Raw genomic sequence first — 6,000 nt, 5'->3', positions numbered from 1 at the left:
AATAAAGATGATTCTGATTACTGACACACTACGGTGATGTCGTTTCTAATGGGTGACCACGCTCAATGTATTTTTCATTGCGCTTTCTTGTGCCACAATGCCAACCTACCATATTGAGGTAACCGTAATGTTTTTGTCTCGCAACCTACTTCCGCCATTGGCTGTATTTTACAGGGGTAGCAAAATACTGCCATACATGCAACTTACATGACGCAGGAGGGTTTTCAAGTTCCTCTGCAATCCATGACTACCACTGCACTTGACTTGAGCTGAGCTGAAACATGGTGCCTTCAAAAATTATTTTTGCACCACGGGTCGTTAGTGTGCCCTCTAGTGGACATAAATGAGTAATTACAGTTAATTTTATTAAAAAATATAGCAGTGACTGTGACCTCCAGTTTTGGCCCATGGGCTGCATCTTTGACACCCTGTGCAAATTGGAAGGAAGACACACATCTGCTTGAGGACACCAGCATGCCTGTGTCGAAACCTGAAATTAAACACCTACAAAAGGGAAAAGGTGCGGTGCATTTGACAGTTATGAATTGCAAGCATGCATTGTTGCAACAGAGGTACAATTTGCCAAAGACCAATAAAGTTTAATGATCAGAATCAGAATCGGAATTGGAATCAGAATCAGAATTAGAATCATCTTTTGTTGCCAAGTATGTCCAAAAAACACAAGGAATTTGTCTCCGGTAGTTGGAGCCGGTCGAGTACGACAACAGACAGTCAATTGACAGAGAACACTTTTGAGACAAAGATATTGAGAAAAACAGTCACTGAGCAATAAAGGGTTGCTAGCTATCTGGTAGCGGCACGGTGTACTACTGGTTACAGCGTCTGCCTCACAGTTCTGAGGACCGGGGTTCAATTCCCGGCCCCGCCTGTGTGGAGTTTGCATGTTCTCCGGTTTCCTCCCACATCCCAAAAAACATGCATGGTAGGTAAATTGAAGTCTCTAAATTGCCCCGAGGTGTGAACGTGAGTGTGAAAGGTTGTTTGTTTATGTGTGACCTGCGATTGGCTGGCAACCAGTTCAGGGTGTACCCCGCCTCCTGCCCGATGATAGCTGGGATAGGCTCCAGCGCTCCCGCGACCCTAGTGAGGATAAGCAGCTCAGAAAATGGATGGATGGATGGATAGTTATCCGGTAATGCCGGTACAATTTTTTATTTTTTTTTGGACAATTGTGTAAAAAGATGCAGAGTCCTTAGAGCAGTTCGAATGACTAACCTCACAATAGTCCGGTGCAATGACCATTGTGCATAGGGCGTCGAGACTTCAAGGAGTGTATGCAGTTTAAAGTGACGAGTAGTGCGATAATCTGGGACAATGTTGATTGTGCAAATGTTGCAGGTACTCCTCAGTCAGTGTGCAAATGGGGCAGATGCTACTGTGGCATGAGTGGCCAGTATTGGTCAACAACAGATATGCAAATAGTGCAGCGTGGCGAGACTACTACAGTGAGTGCACGAGTAGTATATAATTGGCCCGACAGAAATGTGACAACAAACTACCACCGCAACTGGCTCCTCTCAATGCGGAGGACCAGAGGCTCTACTCTGAGCCCCTCCCGGATGACCTAGCTTCTCACCCTATCTCTAAGGGAGAGCCCGGACACCCTGCGGAGGAAGCTCATTTCGGCCGCTTGTATATTTAAAAATTCCCAGGCAAATGTGTTTGTTGGATTGTCAATGTGGATATTAAAGTCACCAATAATAATGGCCGTGTCAAAAGTGACCACAAGAGATAACAGCAGATCAGAGAATTCATCAAGGAAACCAGTAACTAAATTAGGTGGTCGATACATGATAACAAAGTAGTCTGGGTTGCCACGCACTATGTTATATATGAGGCTTTCGAAACTGTTGAAGGAGCCAAGGCTAAGTGGAGTACAAAAAAAGTTTTTCTTAAAAATACTTGCAATGCTGCACCCATGGCTTTTTAGTACTGTCTAGGGCAGGCATGCCCAAAGTCCGGCCCGCGGGTCAAATCCGGCCCGTGTCCAAATTTCCTCCGGCCCGAAGCATCATGTCATAAAATCAATAATATGTGGCCCGCCAGCACAGATTAGCACAGTAAACAATACATTTTATATTTCACCAGAGGGTGGCAGTAGACCTGTGGCCGCATCCTTGTCGTGTGACCCCTTTGTGAACTTTTACCCCTGTGGTATGTTTTTAGCCCATTTCTAAAATGGCAACTGAAACTGGATTTCTTCACTGACATACGAAACAACTGTGTCTGCCTAATTTGCCAAGAGACTGTGGCTGTTTTCAAAGAATTTAATATTAAGAAGCATTACCAGACGAAACTACGACAAGCTACCGGCGAACAAACGCGCTGAAAAACTGAAGCCACTGGAAGCTGTTTTGGTAGCACAGCAGCGCTTTTTCACAAGAGCTCGTGATTCAAATGAAAATTCTACAAAGGCGAGCTACGAGTCTCAGTGAATTGATTTTTTGTGATGATCAAATTTCTGTAGTCAAATCATCAGATTTGACTATAGTCAAATCAGATGACTATATTATACATTATAATAATAGTATAATCACTATTCTAGCTGCCATAGTCACTATACTATTCTTTGTCAAAATGCACTGGGATACGATTTGTTAAAACAAAATCAATAAATATATGCATCCATCCATTTTCTGAGCCGCTTCTCCTCACTAGGGTTGCGGGCGTGCTGGAGCCTATCCCAGCTATCATCGGGCAGGGCACATAGAAACAAACAACCATTTGCACTCACAGTCACGCCTACGGGCAATTTAGAGTCTCCAATTCATGCATGTTTTCAGGATGTGGGAGGAAACCGGAGTGCCCGGAGAAAACCCACGCAGGCATGGGGAGAACATGCAAACTCCACACAGGCGGGGCCGGGGATTGAACCCGGGTCCTCAGAACTGTGAGGCTGACGCTCTAACCAGTCGCCCAGCGTGCCGCCTCAATAAATACATGTTTCTAAAAAATTTCAGTCAACATTTATAAAATAGTTCATTTGTATTTAATTTATTATGATTCTAACCTTTAACTATCCTGGTAATGCAATTGAAAACAGATTCTCATTTGCAATATCGACCTAGCTGCAGACAGCAAAGTGATATCGTTACATATTTACATGTTAATTTAAAATGGTAATGGTTCGAGGAATGTTAGGGCACTATAGCTAAGAGGGCTGAACTCCACTAGGGGTGCACCATCCCCAGGTGAGCAGAGGAAATCAAAATAATATGTTGTGATTAATGTATTGAGAATGAAATATTTAACTGAACAATTTTGAGATTTTATTATTTAAAAACAATAATATTTATTACCACATAAAGACGCAAAAGTACCGAAAATTGGTACAGTTAAGTACCGGTAACGATTGCCAGGTACCGGGAATCAGTACCATGCTGGTTCAAATGTGAAAGGCATCCTCCCTCGTATCAACCCTCTATACTGTAGCTAAACATGTTTTAAAAAGCACCCAGAAGTGATATTAGCTCTTACAAAAAGATTTTCAATTTAAACATGACTAAAGTAAGTGGGTAAAATGTAAAACGATATTATTAGCAGAAGGTATCCCCTCACTGTATAGTGAGACAGTGCCAAATGCTTTTGTGAAATACAATAGATTCTTTGCAGAGGGCTGCTTTATCACATTTTTTTTCCTTTGCCTGATACAAATTGCTTGTTATAGCTTTTTAAAGGAGGGAGCAACTTTGAACATGAAGCCTGAGCTGCTGTATCTGGGATATCCAGAACATACACATAAGAGAGGATTTAAATAAAAGGGATAAAGTAATAAATTGAACTATAGACAAACAAATGTGGTGAAGTGAACAGATGACGCTAAACTTCTAGTATTTGTCATGATGATAGATTGTGCTTGATTTATTTATTTATTTTTGTCCCATTTGGCTGTTAGGTCTAGCAAAATGGAGGATATTTATCCCGTTTATGGCAGAACAGTTTTATTGTGTCACAGTAGAGTTTTTAAGCTGCCGCTGTGGTTTCTTAGTATTACAATGGATATTTATTGAGACTCAGAGTCGATCAGTTGAACAAATGTTTCTAGAGGGGATTGAGAAACGAAGACAAAAGACAAAGCACTAACTGTAAACAAGATGAGAAAAGTAAATCCTTATACGTTGTATATGTCAGGATTCAGGTTGCAAGTTGGACCCAAATGAAGAGAGGACAGGGAGGTGAGTTTGTGAATAAAGGTTTATTGCAGCTTGGAAGCGAACAAAGGAACTCCGAGAACTCAATCCGGGATTGGCAGAGTTACAACGAGGACCGGTCTGGCAGGGTAGGAGTCAGGGTTGTCGGTGGGCCGTAAGAGGTGAGCACTGGTTTGCACTCGACGTAGAGCGTTGATAGTCTGGCGACGAGTTGGAGTCCCAGTCATGGTCATGGAATGTGATAACACCTACTCAAGCCTTAATAAAAAGAAGCAGCTGCAGGACAGACACGTGTGTTAGCAGTAGAAGATAACAAATTATTGTAGAATCTGGGTTCAAAATTATGCGGAAATCATTGTGCACCTGAGTAAAATGATGTATGAGGAAGACCTCAAAATGACATCACCCTTAAAGTGGATTGATGAAGCAGAAAAAGCTTTTTGTGAAATAAAACATGATTGTCAAGAGTTAGCAGAAACAACAGGCAAAAGCAGAAGTGACTTAAAAGATCAGCCATTAGAAAAAGGAGAGGCCCTATTTGTAGATGGCTCATCTAAGAAAAATGAACTAGGGAAAACACAAACAGGTTATGCAGTAGTGACTAAAGACTGAGCGGTTACCATCAAATTACTCAATCCAGGCAGCAGAATTAGCCTCGTTGACAGAAGCGTGTAAAATAATGAGAGGAAAGGATGTTACTATTTACACAGATAGTCAATATGCATTTGCCACAGTACACACCTTTGCTCAATATTGGAAGAATAGAGGCATGATATCATCAACAGGCAAATTGGTTGCACATGCAGAATTCTTATCAACATTAAAAAAGACATCTATGCATGACAAAAAATAATAAAACTATTCTACCAAAAGATCTACACAAATGGGCTGCTATATTGAGTCAGGGTGAAACACATGTCTCAACAGGAGGGATGGTGGGGCAGATACATCAACATTATACAACTTATGGTTTTAATTCTTATTAAAAAAAAATAATTTGTAGGGCATGTTTGACATGTGCAAGGCACAATCCATAAGGTAATTTGAGACTACGTAGAGGACGCTTCCCTACACCACAATACCCGTTTCAAATTATCCACATGGACTTTATTGAATTAAACCAAAGTGAGGAAAAAAATGTTTGGTCATCATAGACGCCTTTTCAAAATGGATAGAAATCTTCCCAACCAAATATCCAGATGCATTGACAGTGGAAAAAGCACTTTGTAAGGATATCATTCCAAGATATGGTATTCCTGAAAAAATATACAGTGATAACGGTCGCCATTTTGTTAACCAAATTGTGAAAAAAATTGGAGTAATGTTTCACATTGATCTAAAGAATCATTGTGCTTACCATCCTCAAAACGCTGGATTAGTGGAAAGGATGAATGGAACAATAAAAAGCAGACTTAAAAAGTGCATTGAAGAAACAGGAATCTATCTATCATTCCACAAAGTTGTGTCATTGATGTTATGAATAATAATAATCCTAGGAAATACATGTATGAGTTGGGACAGCGTGTTTCCTGTGACTAGAGTTGATAAGCACGAACCTTTTTTCCACAAAGGTCTGAGAGTAAAAAGGGTGTTTATTGCAGTATAGTATAAAGTTTAAATCAGATAAGGGTATAGGAGTTTATTGCAGGAAAGCCCCCACCAGGGTGCATGTGGAGACCACGGAGAACAAATGTAGGAGAGGAGTTGGCTGCGGGGAGCCACTGTGGACATAAGATGCAAGACCGCGCCTGGAGACAGGGACCATGGACAAATCAGATGACGACGATTCTATACTTCCTCTTTGAAACATTGTATAAGTCTGGGGCAA

The sequence above is a fragment of the Phycodurus eques genome, chromosome 11, assembly GCF_024500275.1.
Source record: "Phycodurus eques isolate BA_2022a chromosome 11, UOR_Pequ_1.1, whole genome shotgun sequence".
Classification (NCBI taxonomy): domain Eukaryota; kingdom Metazoa; phylum Chordata; class Actinopteri; order Syngnathiformes; family Syngnathidae; genus Phycodurus; species Phycodurus eques.
This window is presented reverse-complemented; position numbering follows the sequence as displayed.